We start from the raw sequence: 27,980 nt of genomic DNA on the forward strand, positions 1-27,980 counted from the left end.
AATTATGAAAATTGAAATCGCCAATGTTCAACAGAAGTACACATTTTTTGGAATCAGTTTCTATTTTTGAAAGAATAAACATAAGCAGAGTGGCGCAGCGGAAGCGTGCTGGGCCCATAACCCAGAGGTCCGTAGATCGAAACTACGCTCTGCTAGACAAATGTTTTTTTGATGATGCAATGTATTTTCTAAAAATTGCTTTGTGCACAGTAGACTTGAACAATGTCGCATCGATGGTTCAGTGGTAGAATGCTCGCTTGCCACGTGGGTGGCACGGGTTCGATTCCCGGTCGATGCAGTACTAGTTTGGTAAGAACTCAGAAATATATCTGTAAAAGAGTAGTTTTATAAGATTCTCGTGTGTGAAGATCACCTAAAAACAAAGCGACATAAAGCTCGTGAGTCACTAAGGAATCAAATCAAAAGTAACTTTAATAAAAAACCATGTCAATCGTGTGGGTTTAACATCTTAGGCGATAATTATGAAAATTGAAATCGCCAATGTTCAACAGAAGTACACATTTTTTGGAATCAGTTTCTATTTTTGAAAGCATATATATGAGCAGAGTGGCGCAGCGGAAGCGTGCTGGGCCCATAACCCAGAGGTCCGTAAATCGAAACTACGCTCTGCTAGACAAATGTTTTTTTGATGATGCAATGTATTTTCTAAAAATTTCTTTGTGCACAGTAGACTTGATCAATTTCGCATCGATGGTTCAGTGGTAGAATGCTCGCTTGCCACGTGGGCGGCCCGGGTTCAGTTCCCGGTCGATGCAGTACTAGTTTGGTAAGAACTCAGCAATATATCTGTAAAAGAGTAGTTTTATAAGATTCTCGTGTGTGAAGATCACCTAAAAACAAAGCGACATAAAGCTAGTGAGGCACTAAGGAATCAAATCAAAAGTAACTTTAATAAAAAACCATGGCAATCGTGTGGGTTAACATCTTAGGCGATAATTATGAAAATTGAAATCGCCAATGTTCAACAGAAGTACAAATTTTTTGGAATCAGTTTCTATTTTTGAAAGAATAAACATAAGCAGAGTGGCGCAGCGGAAGCGTGCTGGGCCCATGACCCAGAGGTCCGTAGATCGAAACTACGCTCTGCTAGACAAATGTTTTTTTGATGATGCAATGTATTTTCTAAAAATTTCTTTGTGCACAGTAGACTTGAGCAAAGTTGCATCGATGGTTCAGTGGTAGAATGCTCGCTTGCCACGGGTTCGATTCCCGGTCGATGCAGTACTAGTTTGGTAAGAAATCAGAAATATATCTGTAAAAGAGTAGTTTGATCAGATTCTCGTGTTTGAAGATCACCTAAAAACGAAACATAAAGCTCGTGAGTAACTAAGGAATCTAATCATAAGTAACTTTAATAAAAAACCATGTCAATCGTGTGGGTTAACATCTTAGGCGATAATTATGAAAATTGAATTCGCCAATGTTCAACAGAAGAACAAATTTTTTGGAATTAGTTTCTATTTTTGAAAGAATAAACATATGCAGAGTGGCGCAGAGGAAGCGTGCTGGGCCCATAACCCAGAGGTCCGTAGATTGAAACTACGCTCTGCTAGACAAATGTTTTTTTGATGATGCAATGTATTTTCTAAAAATTTCTTTGTGCACAGTAGACTTGAGCAAAGTCGCATCAATGGTTCAGTGGTAGAATGCTCGCTTGCCACGGGTTCGATTCCCGGTCGATGCAGTACTAGTTTGGTTAGAACTCAGAAATATATCTGTAAAAGAGTAGTTTGATCAGATTCTCGTGTTTGAAGATCACCTAAAAACAAAGCAACATAAAGCTCGTGAGTCACTAAGGAATCTAATCAAAAGTAACTGTAATAAAAAAAACCATGTCAATCGAGTGGGTTAACATCTTAGGCAATAATTATGAAAATTGAAATCGCCAATGTTCAACAGAAGTACAAATTTTTTGGAATCAGTTTCTATTTTTTAAAGAATAAACCTAAGCAGAGTGGCGCAGCGCCCATAACCCAGAGGTCCGTAGATCGAAACTACGCTCTGCTAGACAAATGTTTTTTTTATGATGCAATGTATTTTCTAAAAATTTCTTTGTGCACAGTAGACTTGATCAATTTCGCATCGATGGTTCAGTGGTAGAATGCTCGCTTGCCACGTGGGCGGCCCGGGTTCAGTTCCCGGTCGATGCAGTACTAGTTTGGTAAGAACTCAGCAATATATCTGTAAAAGAGTAGTTTTATAAGATTCTCGTGTGTGAAGATCACCTAAAAACAAAGCGACATAAAGCTAGTGAGGCACTAAGGAATCAAATCAAAAGTAACTTTAATAAAAAACCATGGCAATCGTGTGGGTTAACATCTTAGGCGATAATTATGAAAATTGAAATCGCCAATGTTCAACAGAAGTACAAATTTTTTGGAATCAGTTTCTATTTTTGAAAGAATAAACATAAGCAGAGTGGCGCAGCGGAAGCGTGCTGGGCCCATGACCCAGAGGTCCGTAGATCGAAACTACGCTCTGCTAGACAAATGTTTTTTTGATGATGCAATGTATTTTCTAAAAATTTCTTTGTGCACAGTAGACTTGAGCAAAGTTGCATCGATGGTTCAGTGGTAGAATGCTCGCTTGCCACGGGTTCGATTCCCGGTCGATGCAGTACTAGTTTGGTAAGAAATCAGAAATATATCTGTAAAAGAGTAGTTTGATCAGATTCTCGTGTTTGAAGATCACCTAAAAACGAAACATAAAGCTCGTGAGTAACTAAGGAATCTAATCATAAGTAACTTTAATAAAAAACCATGTCAATCGTGTGGGTTAACATCTTAGGCGATAATTATGAAAATTGAATTCGCCAATGTTCAACAGAAGAACAAATTTTTTGGAATTAGTTTCTATTTTTGAAAGAATAAACATAAGCAGAGTGGCGCAGCGGAAGCGTGCTGGGCCCATAACCCAGAGGTCCGTAGATCGAAACTACGCTCTGCTAGACAAATGTTTTTTTGATGTTGCAATGTATTTTCTAAAAATTTCTTTGTGCACAATAGACGTGAACAATGTCGCATCGATGGTTCAGTGGTAGAATGCTCGCTTGCCACGTGGGCGGCCCGGGTTCGATTCCCGGTCGATGCAGTACTAGTTTGGTAAGAACTCAGAAATATTTCTGCAAAAGAGTAGTTTGATCAGATTCTCGTATTTGAAGATCATCTAAAAACAAAGCAACATAAAGCTCGTGAGTCACTAAGGAATCTAGTCAAAAGTAACTTTAATAAAAAACCATGTCAATCGTGTGGGTATAACATTTTAGGCGATAATTATGAAAATTGAAATCGCCAATGTTCAACAGAAGTACAAATTTTTTGGAATCAGTTTCTATTTTTGAAAGAAAAAGCCTAAGCAGAGTGGCGCAGCGGAAGCGTGCTGGGCCCATAACCCAGAGGTCCGTAGATCGAAACTACGTTCTATTAGACAAATGTTTTTTTGATGATGCAATGTATTTTCTAAAAATTGCTTTGTGCACAGTAGACTTGAACAATGCCGCATCGATGGTTCAGTGGTAGAATGCTCGTTTGCCACGTGGGCGGCCCGGGTTCGTTTTCCGGTCGATGCAGTACTAGTTTGGTAAGAACTCAGAAATATTTCTGCAAAAGAGTAGTTTGATCAGATTCTCGTATTTGAAGATCATCTAAAAACAAAGCAACATAAAGCTCGTGAGTCACTAAGGAATCAAGTCAAAAGTAACTTTAATAAAAAAACATGTCAATCGTGTGGGTTTAACATCTTAGGCGATAATTATGAAAATTGAAATCGCCAATGTTCAACAGAAGTACACATTTTTTGGAATCAGTTTCTATTTTTGAAAGAATAAACATAAGCAGAGTGGCGCAGCGGAAGCGTGCTGGGCCCATAACCCAGAGGTCCGTAGATCGAAACTACGTTCTGTTAGACAAATGTTTTTTTTTATGATGCAATGTATTTTCTAAAAATTTCTTTGTGCACAGTAGACTTGAACAATGTCGCATCGATGGTTCAGTGGTAGAATGCTCGTTTGCCACGTGGGCGGCCCGGGTTCGTTTTCCGGTCGATGCAGTACTAGTTTGGTAAGAACTCAGAAATATTTCTGCAAAAGAGTAGTTTGATCAGATTCTCGTATTTGAAGATCATCTAAAAACAAAGCAACATAAAGCTCGTGAGTCACTAAGGAATCTAGTCAAAAGTAACTTTAATAAAAACCCATGTCAATCGTGTGGGTTTAACATCTTAGGCGATAATTATGAAAATTTAAATCGCCAATGTTCAACAGAAGTACACATTTTTTGGAATCAGTTTCTATTTTTGAAAGACTAAACATAAGCAGAGTGGCGCAGCGGAAGCGTGCTGGGCCCATAACCCAGAGGTCCGTAGATCGAAACTACGTTCTGTTAGACAAATGTTTTTTTGATGATGCAATGTATTTTCTAAAAATTTCTTTGTGCACAGTAGACTTGAACAATGTCGCATCGATGGTTCAGTGGTAGAATGCTCGTTTGCCACGTGGGCGGCCCGGGTTCGATTTCCGGTCGATGCAGTACTAGTTTGGTAAGAACTCAGAAATATTTCTGCAAAAGAGTAGTTTGATCAGATTCTCGTATTTGAAGATCATCTAAAAACAAAGCAACATAAAGCTCGTGAGTCACTAAGGAATCTAGTCAAAAGTAACTTTAATAAAAAACCATGTCAATCGTGTGGGTTTAACATCTAAGGCGATAATTATGAAAATTTAAATCGCCAATGTTCAACAGAAGTACACATTTTTTGGAATCAGTTTCTATTTTTGAAAGAATAAACATAAGCAGAGTGGCGCAGCGGAAGCGTGCTGGGCCCATAACCCAGAGGTCCGTAGATCGAAACTACGCTCTGCTAGACAAATGTTTTTTTTATGATGCAATGTATTTTCTAAAAATTGCTTTGTGCACAGTAGACTTGAGCAATGTCGCATCGATGGTTCAGTGGTAGAATGCTCGCTTGCCACGTGGGCGGCCCGGTTTCGATTCCCGGTCGATGCCGTACTAGTTTGGTAAGAACTCAAAAATATATCTGTAAATGAGCAGTTTTATAAGATTCTCGTGTGTGAAGATCACCTAAAAACAAAGCGAAATAAAGCTCGTGAGTCACTAAGGAATCAAATCAAAAGTAACTTTAATAAAAAACCATGTCAATCGCGTGGGTTAACATCTTAGGCGATAATTATGAAAATTGAAATCGCCAATGTTCAACAGAAGTACACATTTTTTGGAATCAGTTTCTATTTTTTAAAGAGTAATCATAAGCAGAGTGGCGCAGCGGAATCGTGCTGGGCCAATAACCCAGAGGTCCGTAGATCGAAACTACGCTCTGCTAGACAAATGTTTTTTTGATGATGCAATGTATTTTCTAAAAATTGCTTTGTGCACAGTAGACTTGAACAATGTCGCATCGATGGTTCAGTGGTAGAATGGTCGTTTGCCACGTGGGCGGCCCGGGTTCGTTTCCCGGTCGATGCAGTACTAGTTTGGTAAGAACTCAGAAATATATCTGTAAAAGAGTAGTTTTATCAGATTCTCGTGTGTGAAGATCACCTAAAAACAAAGCGAAATAAAGCTCGTGAGTCACTAAGGAATCAAATCAAAAGTAACTTTAATAACAAAACATGTCAATCGCGTGGGTTAACATCTTAGGCGATAATTATGAAAATTTAAATCGCCAATGTTCAACAGAAGTACAAATTTTTTGGAATCAGTTTCTATTTTTGAAAGATTAATCATAAGAAGAGTGGCGCAGCGGAAGCGTGCTGGGCCCATAACCCAGAGGTCCGTAGATCGAAACTACGCTCTGCTAGACAAATGTTTTTTTGATGATGCAATGTATTTTCTAAAAATTTCTTTGTGCACAGTAGACTTGAACAATGTTTCATCGATGGTTCAGTGGTAGAATGCTCGCTTGCCACGTGGGCGGCCCGGTTTCGATTCCCGGTAGATGCAGTACTAGTTTGGTAAGAACTCAGAAATATATCTGTAAAAGAGTAGTTTTATAAGATTCTCGTGTGTGAAGATCACCTAAAAACAAAGCGACATAAAGCTCGTGAGTCACTAAGGAATCAAATTAACAAGCAATCCACCACTCAAGTGCACCAGATCCATGGACCCCACTTTTTTTCCCCATTCCGCTATAGGACCTAAAAATCTGAAATAATTCAGGCATATCCAGTTTTTTACTCCGGATTCACCTGCTGTTGCAGAATTTAAATATTCTTTGCCGTTCAGGAGATATTTAATGTTAAAGTTTGGGTTTTTTCAAATTTTAACAATTTTGGGGGGTCTTTGGTATCGCTTTATGGGTAAATGCTAACCTTTAAAAAAAAACAAATTCTCCCAAAAGTTTGCTCGTCCATCCCTCAATACGAATCCAAAAGGAATTTACATTCTAGATTAGATTGGCCGAGTTATTCCCAATCTAGTAAAGTGTAATTTTTACAAGTTTTCCACCCAGCCTAGTCGCCATTTTTTATCACTCTCCCTCGCGTTCCTGGTGGATGACAGCCGAAGCATACGAGTTCTCTGCACCTCGGGCTTCATATTGCCGGCCACTAGACTATATGAAAGGGCCTACAGTATGTCCCCCGGTCTAAAGTGAAGGCCAGGAAAGCCTAGCTTCGGCTGTCATCCGCCAGGAACGCGAGGGAGAGTGATAAAAAATGGCGACTGGGCTGGGTGGGAAACTTGTAAAAATTACACTTTACTAGATTGGGAATAACTCGGCCAATCTAATCTAGAATGTAAATTCCTTTTGGATTCGTATTGAGGGATGGACGAGCAAACTTTTGGGAGAATTTGTTTTTTTTTAAAGGTTAGCATTTACCCATAAAGCGATACCAAAGACCCCCCAAAATTGTTAAAATTTGAAAAAACCCAAACTTTAACATTAAATATCTCCTGAACGGCAAAGAATATTGAAATTCTGCAACAGCAGGTGAATCCGGAGTAAAAAACTGGATATGCCTGAATTATTTCAGATTTTTAGGTCCTATAGCGGAATGGGGAAAAAAAGTGGGGTCCATGGATCTGGTGCACTTGAGTGGTGGATTGCTTGTTAAAAGTAACTTTAATAAAAAACCATGTCAATCGTGTGGGTTAACATCTTAGGCGATAATTATGAAAATTGAAATCGCCAATGTTCAACAGAAGTACAAATTTTTTGGAATCAGTTTCTATTTTTGAAAGAATAAACATAAGCAGAGTGGCGCAGCGGAAGCGTGCTGGGCCCATAACCCAGAGGTCCGTAGATCGAAACTACGCTCTGCTAGACAATTAATTTTTGATGATGCAATGTATTTTCTAAAAATTTCTTTGTGCACAGTAGCCTTGAAACATGTCGCATCAATGGTTCAGTGGTAGAATGCTCGCTTGCCACGTGGGCGGCCCGGGTTCGATTCCCGGTCGATGCAGTACTATTTTGGTACTCAGAAATATATCTGTAAAAGAGTAGTTTTATAAGATTCTCGTGTGTGAAGATCACCTACCAACAAAGCGAAATAAAGCTCGTGATTCACTAAGGAATCAAATCAAAAGTAACATTTAAAAAAACCATGTCAATCGTGTGTGTTAACATCTTAGGCGATAATTATGAAAATTGAAATCGCCAATGTTCAACAGAAGTACAAATTTTTTGGAATCGGTTTCTATTTTTGAAAGAATAAACATAAGCAGAGTGGCGCAGCGGAAGCGTGCTGGGCCCATAACCCAGAGGTCCGTAGATCGAAACTACGCTCTGCTAGACAAATGTTTTTTTTGATGATGCAATGTATTTTCTAAAAATTTCTTTGTGCACAGTAGACTTGAGCAATGTCGCATCGATGGTTCAGTGGTAGAATGCTCGCTTGCCACGTGGGCGGCCTGGGTTCGATTCCCGGTTGATGCAGTATTAGTTTGGTAAGAACTCAGAAATATATCTGTAAAAGAGTAGTTTTATAAGATTCTCGTGTGTGAAGATCACCTAAAAACAAAGCGAAATAAAGCTCGTGAGTCACTAAGGAATCAAATTAAAAGTAACTTTAATAAAAAACCATGTCAATCGTGTGGGTTAACATCTTAGGCGATAATTATGAAAATTGAAATCGCCAATGTTCAACAGAAGTACAAATTTTTTGGAATCAGTTTCTATTTTTGAAAGAATAAATATAAGCAGAGTGGCGCAGCGGAAGCGTGCTGGGCCCATAACCCAGAGGTCCGTAGATCGAAACTACGCTCTGCTAGACAAATGTTTTTTTGATGATGCAATGTATTTTCTAAAAATTTCCTTGTGCACAGTAGACTTGAACAATGTCGCATCGATGGTTCAGTGGTAGAATGCTCGCTTGCCACGTGGGCGGCCCGGGTTCGATTCCCGGTCGATGCAGTACTAGTTTGGTAAGAACTCAAAAATATATCTGTAAATGAGCAGTTTTATAAGATTCTCGTGTGTGAAGATCACCTAAAAACAAAGCGAAATAAAGCTCGTGATTCACTAAGGAATCAAATCAAAAGTAACATTTAAAAAAACCATGTCAATCGTGTGTGTTAACATCTTAGGCGATAATTATGAAAATTGAAATCGCCAATGTTCAACAGAAGTACAAATTTTTTGGAATCGGTTTCTATTTTTGAAAGAATAAACATAAGCAGAGTGGCGCAGCGGAAGCGTGCTGGGCCCATAACCCAGAGGTCCGTAGATCGAAACTACGCTCTGCTAGACAAATGTTTTTTTGATGATGCAATGTATTTTCTAAAAATTTCTTTGTGCACAGTAGACTTGAGCAATGTCGCATCGATGGTTCAGTGGTAGAATGCTCGCTTGCCACGTGGGCGGCCTGGGTTCGATTCCCGGTTGATGCAGTATTAGTTTGGTAAGAACTCAGAAATATATCTGTAAAAGAGTAGTTTTATAAGATTCTCGTGTGTGAAGATCACCTAAAAACAAAGCGAAATAAAGCTCGTGAGTCACTAAGGAATCAAATTAAAAGTAACTTTAATAAAAAACCATGTCAATCGTGTGGGTTAACATCTTAGGCGATAATTATGAAAATTGAAATCGCCAATGTTCAACAGAAGTACAAATTTTTTGGAATCAGTTTCTATTTTTGAAAGAATAAATATAAGCAGAGTGGCGCAGCGGAAGCGTGCTGGGCCCATAACCCAGAGGTCCGTAGATCGAAACTACGCTCTGCTAGACAAATGTTTTTTTGATGATGCAATGTATTTTCTAAAAATTTCCTTGTGCACAGTAGACTTGAACAATGTCGCATCGATGGTTCAGTGGTAGAATGCTCGCTTGCCACGTGGGCGGCCCGGGTTCGATTCCCGGTCGATGCAGTACTAGTTTGGTAAGAACTCAAAAATATATCTGTAAATGAGCAGTTTTATAAGATTCTCGTGTGTGAAGATCACCTAAAAACAAAGCGAAATAAAGCTCGTGAGTCACTAAGGAATCAAATCAAAAGTAACTTTAATAAAAAACCATGTCAATCGCGTGGGTTAACATCTTAGGCGATAATTATGAAAATTGAAATCGCCAATGTTCAACAGAAGTACAAATTTTTTGGAATCAGTTTCTATTTTTGAAAGAATAAACATAAGCAGAGTGGCGCAGCGGAAGCCTGCTGGGCCCATAACCCAGAGGTCCGTAGATCGAAACTACGCTCTGCTAGACAAATGTTTTTTTGATGATGCAATGTATTTTCTAAAAATTTCTTTGTGCACAGTAGACTGGAGCAATGTCGCATCGATGGTTCAGTGGTAGAATGCTCGCTTGCCACGTGGGCGGCCCGGGTTCGATTCCCGGTCGATGCAGTACTAGTTTGGTAAGAACTCAGAAATATATCTGTAAAAGAGTAGTTTTATAAGATTCTCGTGTGTGAAGATCACCTAAAAACAAAGCGACATAAAGCTCGTGAGTCACTAAGGTATCAAATCAAAAGTAACTTTAATAAAAAACCATGTCAATCGCGTGGGTTAACATCTTAGGCGATAATTATGAAAATTGAAATCGCCAATGTTCAACAGAAGTACACATTTTTTGGAATCAGTTTCTATTTTTGAAAGAATAAACATAAGCAGAGTGGCGCAGCGGAAGCGTGCTGGGCCCATAACCCAGAGGTCCGTAGATCGAAACTACGCTCTGCTAGACAAATGTTTTTTTGATGATGCAATGTATTTTCTAAAAATTTCTTTGTGCACAGTAGACTTGAACAATGTCGCATCGATGGTTCAGTGGTAGAATGCTCGCTTGCCACGTGGGCGGCCCGGGTTCGATTCCCGGTCGATGCAGTACTAGTTTGGTAAGAACTCAGAAATATATCTGTAAAAGAATAGTTTTATAAGATTCTCATGTGTGAAGATCACCTAAAAACAAAGCGACATAAAGCTCGTGAGTCACTAAGGAATCAAATCAAAAGTAACTTTAATAAAAAACCATGTCAATCGTGTGGGTTAACATCTGAGGTGATAATTATGAAAATTGAAATCGCCAATGTTCAACAGAAGTACAAATTTTTTGGAATCAGTTTCTATTTTTGAAAGAATAAATATGACCAGAGTGGCGCAGCGGAAGCGTGCTGGGCCCATAACCCAGAGGTCCGTAGATCGAAACTACGCTCTGCTAGACAAATGTTTTTTTGATGATGCAATGTATTTTCTAAAAATTTCTTTGTGCACAGTAGACTTGAGCAAAGTCGCATCGATGGTTAAGTGGTAGAATGCTCGCTTGCCACGTGGGCGGCCCGGGTTCGTTTCCCGGTCGATACAGTACTAGTTTGGTAAGAACTCAGAAATATTCCTGAAAAAGAGTAGTTTGATCAGATTCTTGTGTTTGAAGATTACCTAAAAACAAAGCAACATAAAGCTCGTGAGTCACTAAGGAATCTAATCATAAGTAACTTTAATAAAAAAACCATGTCAATCGTGTGGGTTAACATCTTAGGCGATAATTATGAAAATTGAAATCGCCAATGTTCAACAGAAGTACATTTTTTTTGGAATCAGTTTCTATTTTTGAAAGCATATATATGAGCAGAGTGGCGCAGCGGAAGCGTGCTGGGCCCATAACCCAGAGGTCCGTAGATCGAAACTACGCTCTGCTAGACAAATGTTTTTTTTGATGATGCAATGTATTTTCTAAAAATTTCTTTGTGCACAGTAGACTTGAGCAATGTCGCATCGATGGTTCAGTGGTAGAATGCTCGCTTGCCACGTGGGCGGCCCGGGTTCGATTCCCGGTCGATGCATTACTAGTTTGGTAAGAACTCAGAAATATATCTGTAAAAGAGTAGTTTGATCCCTGAGAGATTTTTAAAATTCTTATTTTAAAAAGCCAAAGGCTCACCGCCTTTTAAGGGTGAGAGATTTGAAGAAACAAAAGTTCCGACAGCCCTCTAAATACCATTAACCATGAGAGGTCCCTGGGGAATTGGGGCAATTCGTGATTGGTCGAAGGGGTTTTCGGGACCGTGACGCGTTCATGCTGCTCCGATCGCGACGCAACTAATCCCATTCGATGTAGAATGACTTTTTACACAGGTAATGACTAAATTTTTTAAGTATCAACGAAGTTAACGAGAGATTGGGAGCAAAAAGGGGAAAAAAGGGGAAACTTCTAAAATATAGGAAAAAAATGTCTTCTAAAATTAGAGGATGCAACCACCTCTAATTGAAAGATGAACCTTTCATTTAACGGAAAAGACTAAATTTACGTTGTGTTATTTGTGGTTCGCGAGATATTTGACCAAGAAAAAGATACACAGATTGACTTTTAGTTGATTGTGTGCTGACTAGCAGACGACGTCAATTTGCAACAGCCAGTCTGCTTGTGGAATGTGGCATGGCCTACTGTGGGTATTTAAATTTGATCGTTTGAATGTTTGTGATTGATTTCATCTTGTGAAGCACTGTGTTTATATTTAAAATTTTAACTATTGCAGCATTATAATAGGAAAGAAAAAAATGCCTCTTGTGTCACAACTGATGGTTCCTTTACCTATCAAATCTGTACCACATTGGCAGAGGGTTCACATGTAGGTGCTGAATCAACTGGAAAACGTTCAAAAAAAGGGAATTGAGAGTATGTGTTCATTTTTTTCACTTATCTTTCTGTGTGATGAACACTAATCAACACAATTACTTGCAGATTACATTTATCATCAGACATACCTCCATTTCAGAAAATTTTATCGTAAACATGACAAGTTGGAAATTGATTTACTGTTTACATGTCACCTTAAGTGATATCATTGCATACCAGACTTTATTCGGATGCAAAACAAATTTCCCTCATTTAAAAGGCATGCATGATTTAAGGGTTGAAATTTTGTAATGAAGACAAATGAAAGCTGCAGCTGTGGAAAATAGAATTGACAGGTTGTATTGATTATTCATTAATTGTTATGTATCCCTCCGCTAGATGGGAGCGCGCAAGCGGCTTCCGGCGGTGAGAGTGAGACGACGGCCCATCGAAGCCCTTCAGTTTCAGTTTACGCTTTGTACAAGGCACTTGCAGTTTTTGAGACCTAGAATACATTTGTTTCTCCTTACGAAGTCTCGTCGAACGTAACATGGCGCAGTTGGTCAAACTTGCCTTTTAAAACCCTCGACTCGAAAAGTTCTGTGCGAATTCCCCCAGTGTGGCTTTAATTTAACGCCAAAATTCACTTGATTCGTTTCTCGCCTAGCTGTGTGGGAGCCGCCATTTTGTCTCCTTTGTTCTGGCTAGATTTCTCGCGTGGCGCCGCCATCTTAGCCATTGTAGGACAGAGACATTCGCCTTTCGGTCCATCATTGCATATTTACTGATTCACATATCAAGTGGAGGTGGTCCCGAATTTAATATTCATGGTCGTAGCTCTTTGAGCCATTTCGTCCGGAATATTGTGGACCACTAGGTGATTGTTGGATAATTTTGTTGAATTACGAGATCATAATCACGTCAGACACACAAGTCTAATTGGCGCTGGTCCCGATTAAAATATTCATGGTCGTAGCTCTTTGAGCCATTTCGTCCGGAATATTGTGGGCCATTCATTGATCGTTGGCTAATTTTGTTTCCCCACGGGCTCACATTTAGTTGGCCCCGCTTTACAGTCTCATTGATGCCGGTCCCGATTTAATATTCATGGTCGTAGCTCTTTGAGCCATTTCGTCCGGAATATTGTGGACCACTAAGGGATTGTTGGATAATTTTGTTGGCTTACAAGATCATAATCACGTCAGACACACAAGTCTAATTAGCGCTGGTCCCGATTAAAATATTCATGGTCGTAGCTCTTTGAGCCATTTCGTCCGGAATATTGTGGGCCATTCATTGATCGTTGGCTAATTTTGTTTCCCCACGGGCTCACATTTAGCTGGACCCGCTTTACAGTCTCATTGATGCCGGTCCCGATTTAATGTTCATGGTCGTAGCTCTTTGAGCCATTTCGTCCGGAATATTGTGGGCCGCTCACTAATTCGTTGGCAGATCGTGTCTCTGATTCCATGCCCCGCAGTCGCAACAGCGAGTTGAGCCGAGAGCTACGACGCTCCATGCTGGAGGAGAGACAGCTAGCTGCAACAATCGAACGAGAGTTAGCAAGACAACGCAGACGGGTCGCGCATCAGGAACCGTATCGGCGAGTGGCATTTCGCCAGGCCGTCCCACCCACGCCCCGAGAGACCGAGGCTCCACCAGTTGTACCATACGTCAGTCCGGAATACCAACCCCAGCTGGTCACTGATTCCGTGCCGCCCCCTCCTCTACGGGCGGATGAGCCTACTGCACAGCGCCCAGGACTAACAACTTTCGCTCACGACGCTGGTGCAGTCGCACATAGCCTAGCCACGGCCAGACGCATCCCATCCATCCACCCAGAAGAAGAGCCGGCCGAAGACGTCCTGCAACTCGAAATTGACGAAGAGTCCATAGTCAACGAATAATTTACACATCTCCTGGTCGTGAGCCCACTGGGGCCATTCGGTCGGAGTGTTACGCTCAGTCTATAGTGTAATGTGTTACTCGTTGTGTCTATTTCAATATACCCGTTCTTCCGTCAACTCATCTCTATCTCCGCGTCATCAATCATTGGTCCCATACCGTCCGACAATCGTGCATGAATCACGAGTATCATTTGCGCAAGCGCCAACCACGTCATCGTAGCTCTTCCCGACCCCCTCGCGTTCGTTCCGGCCGCACAATGGCGACCGCACAGGATGCTCTCGACGCGGTGACGGCAGTGGGCAACCGAATCGACCTTATGGAAGCGGGCCAAACCAATATGACGACGCAGCTGGCAAATATCACGCAACAATTGGCGGCTCTGATCGGCGCCCCACCACCTCCCGGTGGCGGCGGCGGTGGCGGCGGCGGAGGTGGCGGCGGTGGCGGCGGCGGAGGTGGCGTGGGTGGTGGCGGCGGAGGTGGATTAGTCGTTCCACCAATCGCGGCTAATCAACGACGACGAATTGATCCATCGGGCATGGAGAAATTGCAGGGCGATGTACAGCTACCTCAATTACGGACGTGGCGTAACCGATGGAACGATTTTTGCCAATTAAACCCATTAGCGACGTACCCGGCTAATGAACAGACGGCGGCTCTACGAATGGCTTTGGATCCATCCATGCAGCAAGTGGTGGAGGTGGCTCTGAATATTTTACCCACGACGCTACTAACACCCGATGAAATTTTAGACCAAATCGCAGACTACGTGCGGGCCAAACGAAACATTGCCCTCGATAGAGTGGCATTCGAAGAATGCCACCAATCCAACACGGAATCTTTTGAAGATTTTTACATCCGGCTGCGGAGGTTGGCAGATGCAGCAGATCTCTGCGCAACTTGTGTCGACGCTCGAGTGGCCACCCGGATTATGGCGGGAATCCGCGACACAGAAACGAAAAGGAAACTTCTAGCACTTACACCATTCCCTTCAGCTCAACAGGCGATCAATATGTGTAGGAGCGAGGAAGCGGCGAGGATGAATGAACGTGCGTTAAGCAATCAGTCGTCAATCAACCACGTGCGTCCACACCAGCGTAACGACGCAAATGCAGCATCGTGTGGCTCATGCGGTCGCAACATTCATCGCCCCGGAGAAGCTTGTCCGGCTACCGGAAAAACATGTCATAATTGCGGAGGAAGTAATCATTTTTCCCCGCGCTGTCCAAAACCCCGGAGAAGTAGTCATACAGGCCAGAGTGGAGGCGGCACCGGCAAGAGTGAGGGGGCGCAACCTGGTTCCGGTGGTAGCAGCACGGGCGGATTCCCATCTGGACCACGCACGAAAGGAAAAATCGGCCGAATCGTTGTCGGATCGATCCGGAATCCTCGTCGATGGCGGCGGGCACCCACCGTTTCTCTCCGCGTCTTAGACGACAAAGGCCAGTTCCTTTCGACCATCAACAAAGTCATACCGGATGGCGGAGCGGAAGTGTCTGTCGGCGGCCTAGATATTTTAACGGCTATTGGCATGACAGAGAAGGACTTAGACACATCATCATTCGATTTGGTAATGGCCGATAAAACAACGCCACTACTTGTGATCGGGCAGGTCACCATTGTGACGGAATATGAAGGCACTACCACCACTCTTACCATAGTCATCAGTCCAGAAATATCGGGCCTATTAATCTCTTGGTATGACTGCATATCCCTCGGTATTCTACACGCCGAATATCCTAAGCCGGTCCGCTACGCCCACATCAACTCCACGCCAGTGAAGGAGTCACACCAGGAGGCAGCACCACCGTCCACAGACGAGGAGGAAATTCCGGATGAGCCAGATCATCTTGTGGACCCAGTGTTGGAAAAACTCAAGATAGCTGCGTCGAAAGACGCTTCATATTCCGCTCTTATCAAGGCCATTGAAACGGGATTCACCACTAGACGGGATTTAATGGCGCCGGCCGTTCATCAATTTTGGAAAATCCGGGACGAGCTGTCGGTGGACGACGGACTGGTTCTCTTCGGCTGCCGGATTGTTATCCCGCAAAGTTACCGACGCGACGTCCTTCTAAATTTACATGCGGCTCACCAAGGGATCGTCCGCATGAAGCGGCTCACCAAGGGATCGTCCGCATGAAGCGGCGGGCCCGCCAAACCGTATACTGGCCAGGACTGATCAACGACATCGTCGCGTTTGTTGATAATTGCCAGGTATGTCAAGAACTTCAGCCGTCCCAACAACAAGAGCCCCTACTACGCGACGTTTTACCTCAGCGCGTCTTCGAGGAGGTATCGGCGGATTTGTTCGAATCCGGGCGACTGCATGTTCTCGTGTACACGGACCGCCTATCCGGATGGCCGGTGATCCACCGATGGTATCATGCCCCTTCAGCCAGAGAATTGATTCAAGCGATCACAGAAAATTTTGTCGATCTCGGGGTGCCCATCCGTATACGCACCGACGGCGGCCCTCAGTTTGGAGCCGGAGCATTCCAGCAAGCGCTACAGAAATGGGGGGTAGTGTGGGGAAATTCATCTCCATACTACGCGCAGAGCAACGGTCATGCAGAGGCGGCAGTCGACGCTATGAAGCGGCTCGTTTTGAAAATCGCACCCGCAGGAGACCTCACATCCGACGCATTCATGCAAGGTCTTCTTGAATTCCGTAATACGCCCCGCGAAAACGGAATGTCCCCGGCGGAGATGGTGTTCGGCAGCCAGCTACGTTCGATATTGCCAGCCCATCGCACTTCTTTTGCTCCACGCTGGAAGGACATCATGAACGCACGAGACCGTCAACAGGCCTTGGATGGCGGAGTGAAAAAGCGTTACGACGAACGGGCACGCCCGCTTTCACCACTGACCATCGGCTCTCACGTACGAATCCAAGATCCCCATTCCTTGCTATGGGATAGAGCTGGTCAAATCGTCAGTATCGGGAAATACCGGTCATATCGAGTAAAATTGCAAGCGGAAGTGTATTGTGGCGAAACCGACGCCACCTCCGCCCGTTATTATCCGACGACAAGGACGAGCAACAGATTACTGGCATCGAAGGAGACGCAACGACGCCGCCAACCGACAGCAACGTCGACGGATTACCGGAAACAGCAGCTAGCCAGACAAGACCGGAACCCGTTCCGGTACCGACCCAACCGCGACGGAGCGGGAGGATTCGACGGCCTCGGCTGATGATGGACATGTAGGACAGTCCCCGCCTCAACAGGCCTATATTACGCCCCCATAGTGTGTAATAAGTTTTTTCTGCTCCCTTTAATTTATGTTCCCGTATTATGCAATCAGTTTTTTTCCCGTTAATTCCATTTTGTGTGTTAAGCGGCGCCGTCCGTTTGTTATTTATGTGGATGTCGCCGCTTGGAAAAGGGTTGTTATGTATCCCTCCGCTAGATGGGAGCGCGCAAGCGGCTTCCGGCGGTGAGAGTGAGACGACGGCCCATCGAAGCCCTTCAGTTTCAGTTTACGCTTTGTACAAGGCACTTGCAGTTCTTGAGACCTAGAATACATTTGTTTCTCCTTACGAAGTCTCGTCGAACGTAACATTAATCTTTCTGTATGATGAAAACTAAACCACAAAATTATTTGCAGATTACATTCATCATCAGACGCATTTCATTTTCAGAAAGTTTTGTCTTGAAGATGACAACAGTTGCCAGTCGATTTACATGTCACCTTAAGTGATGTCATAGCAGGAGCTTGTCATAAATACGAAAACTAAATTTTTAAATTTCCTAATCGAAAGGAGACTTTTAAAATCTCGAGGGTGCCACAAAGGGGCTTGTCAGATTCTCGTATTTGAAGATCACCTAAAAACAAAGCAACATAAAGCTCGTGAGTCACTAAGGAATCTAATCAAAAGTAACTTTAATAAAAAACCATGTCAATCGTGTGGGCTAACATCTTAGCCGATAATTATGAAAATTGAAATCGCCAATGTTCAACAGAAGTACAAATTTTTTGGAATCAGTTTCTCTTTTTAAAAAATGAACATAAACAAAGTGGCGCAGCGAAAGCGTGCTGGGCCCATAACCCAGACGTCCGTAAATCGAAACTACGCTCTGCTAGACAAATGTTTTTTTGATGATGCAATGTATTTTCTAAAAATTTCTTTGTGCACAGTAGAATTGAGCCAGGTCCCATCGATGGTTCAGTGGTCGAATGCTCGCTTGCTACGTGGGTAGCCCGGGTTCGATTCCCGGTCGATGGAGTAATAGTTTGGTAAGAACTCAGAAATAATTCTGCAAAAGAGTAGTTTGATCAGACTCTCGTGTTTGAAGATCACCTAAAAACAAAGCAACATAAAGCTCGTGAGTCACTAAGGAATCTAATCAAAAGTAACTTTAATAAGAAACCATGTCAATCGTGTGGGTTAACATCTTAGGCGATAATTATGAAAATTGAAATCGCCAATGTTCAACAGAAGTACAAATTTTTTGGAATCAGTTTCTATTTTTGAAAGAATAAACATAAGCAGAGTGGCGCAGCGGAAGCGTGCTGGGCCCATAACCCAGAGGTCCGTAGATCGAAACTACGCTCTGCTAGACAATTAATTTTTGATGATGCAATGTATTTTCTAAAAATTTCTTTGTGCACAGTAGCCTTGAAACATGTCGCATCAATGGTTCAGTGGTAGAATGCTCGCTTGCCACGTGGGCGGCCCGGGTTCGATTCCCGGTCGATGCAGTACTAGTTTGGTAAGAACCCAGAAATATATCTGTAAAAGAGTAGTTTGATCAGATTCTCGTGTTTGAAGATCACCTAAAAACAAAGCAACTTAAAGCTCGTGAGTCACTAAGGAATCTAATCAAAAGTAACTTTAATAAAAAACCATGTCAATCGTGTGGGTTAACATCTTAGGCGATAATTATGAAAATTGAAATCGCCAATGATCAACAGAAGTACAAATTTTTTGGAATGAGTCTCTATTTTTGAAAGAGTAGAAATATGAAGAGCGGCGCAGCGGAAGCGTGCTGGGGCCATAACCCATAGGATCGTAGATCGAAACTACACTCTGCTAGACAAATGTTTTTTTGATGATGCAATGTATTTTCTAAAAATTTCTTTTTGCACAGTAGTTTTGAGCAATTTCGCATTGATGGTACAGTTTTAGAATACTTGCTTGCCACGTTTGCTGCCCGAGTTCAATTCCCGGTCGATGCAGTACTAGTTACGTAAGATCTCAGAAATATTTCTGCTAAAGAGTAGGTATATCAGAAATAGTATTTTATAATCACATAAAAACTAAGCAACATAAAACTCGTGAATCACTAAGGAATCTAATCAAAAGTAACTTTAATAAAAAACCATGTCAATCGTGTGGGGTTTTTTTGCACAAAAAAAAACAAAAACAAAACAAAACAAAACAAAATCTGCATATGCACAATTTTTGTCGTCTAATTTATTTAAAATGGAATGCAAAAGAGAAAGAACTATGTTTTTCAGTTTCAAGGACTTGGAATTCTTTCCTCTTGAAATCGAAATACATAGATTTTTTATGAAGCTAGGAATTATTGAAGACCAACTTACTGTTATTGATTTCCACTTTCACACGAAAAATGTTGTTGCAAAATTTAAAGAACAGCAACATTTCAAAAATTTCTTCAAAAGACATTCCCATGGAATACCTTTTGAGAAATATGGAAAAATACATGTCATACCAGTATCAATTGCTGGCAGTCCTTGGAAGAAAGTGCAATAGACCTTTTTCACAATGTGGAAAGTAGGGATTTTCCAATCCGGCAACGCCGTAATCGGCAATTTTAGTTCCCATTATTTTTTCCCTATGTAAATTCCCATAAAGAATCGGGGTACCTTTAGTTTAAATTAATTTTTTAATTATTGGTTTCTTACAGCCAATTTATTTTTCATCGATTGTGTTCCCCGATGAATTGGTAACATTTTCATATTTATCAATACATTTTAACATTAACTACTTATTATAATATCAGGACTTGAAGTTGTTTGTTTTGATTCAGTTCCTGATGAGGGCATCTTCAATTTTCAATTGATTTACGCATTAATTTTTGTCTATTGTTAAGTTTAATCCGAAAGAGGGACTTAAAAATTCCCTTAAAAGTATTTAGGGTAAACTAGTTTAAAATGTACTCATTCAACTGTGATTTCTTCAACATTTTGTTCCATACTCTGACGTTTTTCACCATATTACCTGATTCATTATCTTTATTTCGTTATTATTTTAAGAAAACTCACAGTTCTTTTTTCGAGTGAAACATTGTATTAAACATGACATAAAGTTTTTAATAAAAATACTGAAGACGTGACGTGACACTGCTTCAACTAGTAATTATTTCTCCTTTTTCAATACTTTTTATTCGAAGAACCAATGCCTGTTTTGCAGGTAGATGGATTCGGAATGTTACTTGATTCACCAATGTGTTGATGTGTTCATCATTCGTGTTCTGCATTGTACCCTCAGGTACAGTTGTATCTTTCATGAAATCAGTAACTACGTCTTGTGGAATGTGTGTCTATGGAAGAAAATGATGAGATATGTTAAGTAATGTTATAAATGACATAATCAATAGAAATAAAATCCCCCCTGGAATTTAAGAGATCCGATTATGCGAAATGAAAGTTGATATCGTCAACTATCTTCCTTGAAAGATTTGCCGAGGTTTTTTTTAAATTGATCATGCTGTGTCCATTCAAAGATTAGCAATTTTTAGGATTGTTTCGTCTTTTCACGGCCATTTTTCGCGCTTCTAGAGTGCGCGTCATCAAATACCGCCAAGGGCATAAAAGGGGGAAAGTGATAGAAGGGTGCGTCCATCTATCACTTTCCCCCTTTTATGCCCTTGGCGGTATTTGATGACGCGCACTCTAGGAAAAATGGCCGTGAAAAAACGAAACAATCCTAAAAATTGCTAATCTTTGAATGGACGCACCCTTCTATCACTTTCCCCCTTTTATGCCCTTGGCGGTATTTGATGACGCGTACTCTAGGAAAAATGGCCGTGAAAAAACTGAAAAAAAGAAAACGCGCAAAACGCGGAAAAATAAAAACATTAAAAATTAAATATTCCGTAACTTTTGTTGTATTTAATGAACAAAAATCCTTTACACATATTAAACTTAACATATAGACCTATAACTGGTAAAATTTTAAACAAAATCGGCGTCTTGGTCGCAACCCGCTTTGGTCGATTTCGCATGGATTGACCCCGCAGCCAAGCACATAACATGTCTGTTTTGACATACCAGAATCAAAACAACCTAAAAAAGTTCGAATTACATAATTAGTATAAACCGCGAGTAAAATATACCATTTATGAAAATGTTACCAATTTATCGGGGAACACGATCGATGAAAAATAAATTGGCTGTAAGAAACCAATAATTAAAAAATGAATTAAAACTAAAGGTACCCCGATTCCTTATGGGAATTTACACAGGGAAAAAATAATGGGAACTAAAATTGCCGATTACGGCGTTGCCGGATTGGAAAATCCCGACTTTCCGCATTGTGAAAAAGGTCTATTAAAATATGTGCCAGACGAAACTGATCTTAACGAAATGAAATCAACTCTATATGGAAAAATAAAAAGTGTTCAATTTGAAGTTCCAATATTTGAGTTACTCAAAACAAAGAGAGAAAAACTTTGTGCAGAAATGATTATCGAAAAAAACATCCCATCATTTATTACGGTTATGGGTAACAGATACTCTGTCTCATATTCAGGACAAACAAAAACTTGTTCCCGTTGTGATCTAGAGGGACGTGAAGCCAGAAACTGTGAGGCAGGAAGGAAATCATACAGTCAGGCAGTAGAAATGAACTCTGCAGCAAATTCGGCACTTGAGCAATTGAAAAATTTGATTGAGGAACACGAAGGAAAAGTTTCAATGGTGGAAACTGATGGCGAAGAAACAGACCCGGAAGGGAAATTGACAACTAAAGAAAGGAAAAAAAGAAAGAGTCAGAAGAACAGGGAAGAAATCCCAAGAAAAGATAAGGAATCAGAAGATCAGGAAAAATTAAACCAAGCTTTCAAAGCATGGAAAAAATACAAAACACTTCATAATTTAAAACAAAACTTAAATGCTGAAAGAGAAAGGGTTTCAGGGGAAAAAATAGGCGATCAAGATGATGCCACTGAAAAATGCAGCGGGGAAAATGGATTATTAGAGAAAGGGAGCAATCCAATACTTGATTTTGGAACCCCTTCTAAAGAAGCCATGAACAATGAATGGCCAGATTCCCAAACGATTCCAGGTACTCAGGATCTGGATAAATGTGATGAAATGGAAATGGAATCCGTTTTAAACGAAGAATGGCCAGATAAGAAAAGGCCTTTTAAAACTTCAGTCAAACAAAAAATTGTCACAGTGGAAGATGATGGGGAGAACTCAACTGAGGAGGAGGAAAATGAAGAAAACGAAAAGAAGAAAAGAAGGGAAATGTCAGAGTATCATAGAAATAATAAAGAAAAATCAGCCGAGGAGGACAACACCCCTCCTAAAATATAAACCGCATATTACTTATACAACCTTACATCTTACTTACAAACTTATACAAACAAAACCAGTAATTATAGAATCTCAACATCACACACAAAAATATGGTAAAAATTATCACATTAAATATCAATGGAATAAAAACAAACACAAAACAAGAATTTTTAAACACATTTATAAGTCAAAATAAACCAGATATTTTAGCCTTACAAGAAACAAACATCAATGAATTTTGAACTTTACACGTAGATTACAATATAATTATTAATAATAATGTTGAAAACTACAGATTTGGAACAATTATTATATACAAGAAAGACCAGAAATGATTTCCACCGAAAAAGCTGAAGATGGAAGGATCATCAGAGCAAATTTAAAGATTTTATCATCGTAAACATTTATGCACCAACACAAAACGAAAAGGCAGAAAACAGGCACTTATTCTTTCTTCACACTTTACCCAAATTCCTGAAAGCAAGTGACCAAAATTTAATTTTATTAGAAGATTTTAACAGCATTATAGATTCAAGAGACAGAGAAGGACTTCGAAAAAAAATCAATTACCAACTAAAAAGTTTGATTGAAAAACTAAAATTAATTGATGCATTCAGAACAAAATATGAAGATATAATCTCCTTTACCTACATAAGCCCAAATGGAATATCTAGAATAGATCGAATATACACTCGTGAAGTAAATAAAAATCAAATTCAAAAATGTATGCATCTAAATTTTCCTTACAGTGATCACAATGCAGTTTTACTAGAATCCCTGGTAGCACGCATCTATCTATAGGATATACTTCGCACATCTTTTCAGCCGAGTGAGATATCTTAACCCGACGTCCATAGGATTGCCTATGTCTATACTAATGTCGCGCTGTAAGACATCCAAATGGGTACGGCTTACAGCCGTCTTCAAAATACTCAAATTTAAGCAAAAAGAAAGAAAAAAGAAGCGTTCCTCGATGGGCGCGAAACCATGTTCTTTAAAGTGGTACTCCAGTGCTCTACCCACTTCACCACTCACTGTTACTTCTCAATTGTATTTGGTTCAACTGGTCTAAATTAATATTAGCAGTTAAAATTATGAAAATTTAAAGTCCTTGTCTTCCTCAGCTATCCTGTGGACAGATAATTTGGACATCTCACAGACGTCACGTTACGTCTGTCTGTTGAGCGTCTGATTTCTAGTACAAATGGATGTCCGTGATCGTATGAGAAACGTTTATCTATAGTACATCTATACGAAGATAGCATAAGGCCGTAGTAAATTGATTATCCATGTGATATCCAATTTAGGTTGTAGCTAGATAAGATTTATACATTAAGACATCTATATGATAGACGATGGATGTAAGTGTGCTACCAGGGATTGAAAGACAGCAACCTTCATTCACTTAATAGAAAGAATATTTGGAAATTAAACACCAGTATATTAGAAGACCCAGAATTTCAGGAGGAGATAAAATTGTTCATTTTAAAAGCAAAACAACTTCTACCACAATACACCAATATAGTAGAATGGTGGGAAAAAGAAATAAAGGACAATTTTAAAATTTTAAGTCAAGGATACTGGGTGTGACTAAAATGCGCGAAGCGCGGATGCGCGCGCGCGGACACTAAAATGCGCGAATCACCTGCGCGCCTATCACAAAACACACCTAACCTAACCTAACCTAACCTAACCTAACCTAACCTAACCTAACCTAACCTAACTTAACCTAACCTAACCTAACCTAACCTAACCTTACCTAACCTAACCTAACCTAACCTAACCTAACCTAACCTAACCTAACCTAACCTAACCTAAAATTATTTGGTCGCGCACGTGATTCGCGCATTTTAGTGTCCGCGCAACGCGCGCGCGCGCACGCGCATTTTAGTAATACCCAAGGATACTGCAAGAAAAAAAATAACGATAAAAAAATAACTCAGTTAAAAAATTCTTAAACAAGTGTTTAGAACAAGTAAAAAAAGAAATTGATGAGGGTAAAAAAGGAATGGATGAATACTATTATTTTAAAAATAAATTAAAAGCTATTCATAACAAAGAAGAAGAAGGAAAACAAATAAGATGGATATTGAACTACCCAGTGAATAATGAAATTTGTACAATAGCAAATCTAATAAAAGAAAAATCAAATGGATAAAGCAGAAGAATTGAAAAATTTGAAGAAAATGGAAAACTTAACCCAGATGTACATAAAGTTATTCATTCATTTTACAACAATTTATACTCTCTTAACAACCATGACCTATTAAAAAGAAATGAAATTTTAGAATACATTGGCAAAATGATAAACACAGAAATGAATGATAAACTTACAAAAAATCTTACCGAAGAAGAAGTATGGGATGCTATCAAATCTTTTCAAGAAGGTAAATCCCCAGTTATAGATGGCCTACTAATAGAATTTTATAAAAAGGCTTGGCCATTTTTAAAACAAGAAATTACAAACATGTACAGACATATTTTTTAATTTCAAAACCTTAGTAATACACAATCATCAGGAATTATAACACTGTTATACAAAGGAGGATCCAAGGAAAAGTTGGGAAATTGGAGACCAATAAGCCTCTTATGTTCTGACTATAAAATTTTAGCAAAAATGTTAACCATAAGACTCAAAAACATATTACCTGACATAATTAGTGAAGAACAGACGAGAGGAATCCAAAATAGAGACATTACCCAAAATCTTATAACGTATAGAAACATTATAGAATATTTTTCATCACAGAATCACTATAAGAAATATGAAGAGATCTCAGAATTTAAGAGGTATAAAACAGAGGGGCAGCAATTGTGAGTCTAGATTTCGAAAAAGCATATGACATGGTCGATAGAACATTTTTATTTGAAGTCCTCAGGAAACTAGGCTTTGAAGAAACTTTTATCAATTATATTAAGACATTTTATGAAAATGCAAACAGCAAAGTTTTTATCAACAACGAATTCGGAGAAAACATTTATTTAAAAATGGGAGTTAGACAAGGATGCCCTTTATCTATGTATTTATACATACTTTTTATAGACCCCTTTTTAAAATTCATAAAAAAGAAGATCAATTCAACGCAAATATCACAATCTAGTCATCAAATCAATGCTTTTGTGGATGATGTATAAATTTTTATTCAAAACCTTACAGACATCAGAAAACTTGAAAATTGTATAGAAATATTTGAGAAAGCAACAAACTCGAAAGTTAATAGAACAAAATCATATCTTTTAAAATTGGGAGCATGGAAAACTGAAACCCAGTGGCCAGTTACATGGATAACATCTCAAGAATCAATAAAAATGCTTGGAATACACTGGTATGAAGATATTTTAACAACAATCGACAAAAACTGCACGAAAATTATTGAAAAAATGGAAAAAAGCATTATAAATACTTTCAACCGCCTCCTCACCATCCAACAAAAAGTCATTTTCTTCAATAGTTTTATTGTAACAAAATTTTCACAAATAGCAAAGATTTTGCCAATTCCCAAAACACACACAGACAAAATACAGCAATTAGGACATCATTTTATTTGAAAACACAGACTAGAAAGTTTAGCAAAAAATGAACTGTACCTCCCAATACATGAAGGAGGATTGAATTTTACAAATGCTAAAACCAAATAGCAATCACTGTTTTTAAGAACTATTCTAAATAACCTAACCGAGGAAAATCCCAGTGAAAATGGAAAAATGATGTATTATTGGCTAGGCCTGAGACTAAGAAAAATATTCCCAGTAAGGAAAAGCCCAAATTGTGAAAATACACCTAAATTTTTAGCAAATGTAGAAGAAAGAATTAAAAAATTAAATGAGAAAAGAAACAAAACCCAGATTATAACATCCAAAGAAATTTATACTTTACTCATTGCAGAAGAGCAAAAAATACCTAAAATCTTTTTAAAATATCCAAACACAAATTTTAAACCTGAATTTATAGCAACAACAAAACCATATTTATCTCCTTACCTAAAAGAACATTTGTTTTTAACAAATACATAAAGCTCTTACAATAAAGGACAGGCTAATTAACTGCAAGCAAGACATCAGCCCAAAATGTGACCAATGTAATGAAATTGAAAACGTAAATCACTTATTTGAATGCAGAATAACAAAACCAGCAGTAAATTTTATTAAAAAAAGAATATCAAACTATTACCAACAAACTTTTAATCCAACGACCCAACAAATTTATTTACTTGACTTTCCTTCAAACCCTAAAACCAGTCAGAACCAGGCAATATTCTTAGCAGCAAATATAAGTCTAATTGTCTGGAAAAAAGGAAAAAAGCCAATTTTATTATGCACTTTATGAATTCACTCTAAAAATCAGAAAGAAATATACAACAGCACCCAAATTAAAAAAAAAAACAGTTTTTAAATTTATAACGTAAAAAAACATAAGCAGGGGAGTTCAGTCCCATGGAAGTTTAGTCCGGGTAAAGTTCAGTCAGGAAAAGTTCAAAGATGAAAAGAATTAGGAAGATTAAATGAATTAGGAAGATGAAATGAATTAGGGAGATGAAATGAATTAGGAAGAAGAAATGAATTAGGAAGATGAAAAAAAGCACTTGGAAGGGTGACCGCTTGGGAATACGGGATGCTGTTGGCATGGCGTAATTTTATTTTTGCTCCCCAAGTTAGATGAGACATGGAATATAATGAATTCTTTAGGCATTACAAAAAAATCGTGTGGGTTAACATCTTAATAATAATAATAATAATAGTTTGCATTTATAAAGCGCTTTTTCCAATCAATTATGCTCAAAAGCGCTGATCAAAGGCAGGGATTACAATCATCAGTCGGTGTAAGCAAGTTTAAATAGATGGGTCTTCAGGCCGGCTCGGAAGTTCTCGATGGAGGGAGACATTTTTAGATCAATGGGGAGGCTGTTCCAAATCTGGGGCGCTGCATAAGTAACTACGAGACCCGTACGCCCCCGGTAGCTTCACCGGAACCCCCAAATCGCGTGAGATCTCACTATAACTCCTGGGCGACGATTAACAGACCTTGGGGATACAAGTTAACATAGATACGATGGGGCAGTACCATTAACACATTGATAGGCCAAGACAGCAATTTTGTACATCACACGCTGACGAATCGGGAGCCAATGAAGACTTTCAGCTTGCACGTAATGTGCTCACGCTTCTTAGTCTGAGTTACCAGACGGACAGCTGCATTCTGCACTAGTTGTAGTTTGTCAAGAAGGTAATCCGGAAGGCCATAGAAGAGGGAGTTTCCGTAGTCAAGATGCGGGATGACGAGGGCACAAACAAGCTGGTTACAGGCGGCTGCACCCAGAAATTTTCGAATGCGTGAAATGCGACGGAGATGATAGTACGCATTTCGGCAAGCAGTGTTCACCTGGCGCTCCATGTTTAAATGGGAGTCGACAATCACGCCCAAGTTTTTCACAAACGGAGAGGGAGTGATCGGCTCATCACAAATGTCCAGGGGCGACGATACTGGTTTGGATTTTCTGGATCGGGCAGAGGAAGCAATCAGTACGTCCGTCTTACCGGCGTTCAGCTGGAGT

At 39.8% G+C, this 27,980-nt stretch overlaps 2 long non-coding RNA genes and 12 other non-coding genes across 14 annotated transcripts; 13 read left to right on the top strand and 1 right to left on the bottom strand.

Annotated features, from left to right (window-relative positions):
• Window positions 1–83: 83 nt before the first annotated feature.
• On the top strand, window positions 84–155 carry Trnam-cau. The gene has a single exon. It is a non-coding gene; the product is annotated as a tRNA-Met (tRNA).
• A 2,741-nt stretch (window positions 156–2,896) lies between these two features.
• On the top strand, window positions 2,897–2,968 carry Trnam-cau. The gene has a single exon. It is a non-coding gene; the product is annotated as a tRNA-Met (tRNA).
• Window positions 2,969–4,809: 1,841 nt separating this feature from the next.
• On the top strand, window positions 4,810–4,881 carry Trnam-cau. Its single transcript has one exon. It is a non-coding gene; the product is annotated as a tRNA-Met (tRNA).
• A 2,346-nt stretch (window positions 4,882–7,227) lies between these two features.
• Window positions 7,228–7,299, top strand: Trnam-cau. The gene has a single exon. It is a non-coding gene; the product is annotated as a tRNA-Met (tRNA).
• Window positions 7,300–7,698: 399 nt separating this feature from the next.
• On the top strand, window positions 7,699–7,770 carry Trnam-cau. Its single transcript has one exon. It is a non-coding gene; the product is annotated as a tRNA-Met (tRNA).
• Window positions 7,771–8,176: 406 nt separating this feature from the next.
• Window positions 8,177–8,248, top strand: Trnam-cau. The gene has a single exon. It is a non-coding gene; the product is annotated as a tRNA-Met (tRNA).
• Window positions 8,249–8,652: 404 nt separating this feature from the next.
• Window positions 8,653–8,724, top strand: Trnam-cau. The gene has a single exon. It is a non-coding gene; the product is annotated as a tRNA-Met (tRNA).
• A 405-nt stretch (window positions 8,725–9,129) lies between these two features.
• Window positions 9,130–9,201, top strand: Trnam-cau. Its single transcript has one exon. It is a non-coding gene; the product is annotated as a tRNA-Met (tRNA).
• An 882-nt stretch (window positions 9,202–10,083) lies between these two features.
• Window positions 10,084–10,155, top strand: Trnam-cau. Its single transcript has one exon. It is a non-coding gene; the product is annotated as a tRNA-Met (tRNA).
• An 883-nt stretch (window positions 10,156–11,038) lies between these two features.
• Trnam-cau lies at window positions 11,039–11,110 on the top strand. The gene has a single exon. It is a non-coding gene; the product is annotated as a tRNA-Met (tRNA).
• Window positions 11,111–11,797: 687 nt separating this feature from the next.
• Window positions 11,798–12,339, top strand: LOC124204496. Its single transcript, XR_006878943.1, has 2 exons — window positions 11,798–12,087; window positions 12,154–12,339. It is a non-coding gene; the product is annotated as an uncharacterized LOC124204496 (long non-coding RNA).
• A 5,756-nt stretch (window positions 12,340–18,095) lies between these two features.
• On the top strand, window positions 18,096–18,166 carry Trnas-gcu. The gene has a single exon. It is a non-coding gene; the product is annotated as a tRNA-Ser (tRNA).
• A 262-nt stretch (window positions 18,167–18,428) lies between these two features.
• Window positions 18,429–18,500, top strand: Trnam-cau. The gene has a single exon. It is a non-coding gene; the product is annotated as a tRNA-Met (tRNA).
• Window positions 18,501–21,160: 2,660 nt separating this feature from the next.
• On the bottom strand, window positions 21,161–21,468 carry LOC124208711. Its single transcript, XR_006880553.1, has 2 exons — window positions 21,261–21,468; window positions 21,161–21,192 (listed from the first exon to the last, which is right to left on the bottom strand). It is a non-coding gene; the product is annotated as an uncharacterized LOC124208711 (long non-coding RNA).
• Between the last annotated feature and the right edge of the window lie 6,512 nt (window positions 21,469–27,980).

This window comes from Daphnia pulex, chromosome 2 (assembly GCF_021134715.1).
Source record: "Daphnia pulex isolate KAP4 chromosome 2, ASM2113471v1".
NCBI classification, from domain to species: domain Eukaryota; kingdom Metazoa; phylum Arthropoda; class Branchiopoda; order Diplostraca; family Daphniidae; genus Daphnia; species Daphnia pulex.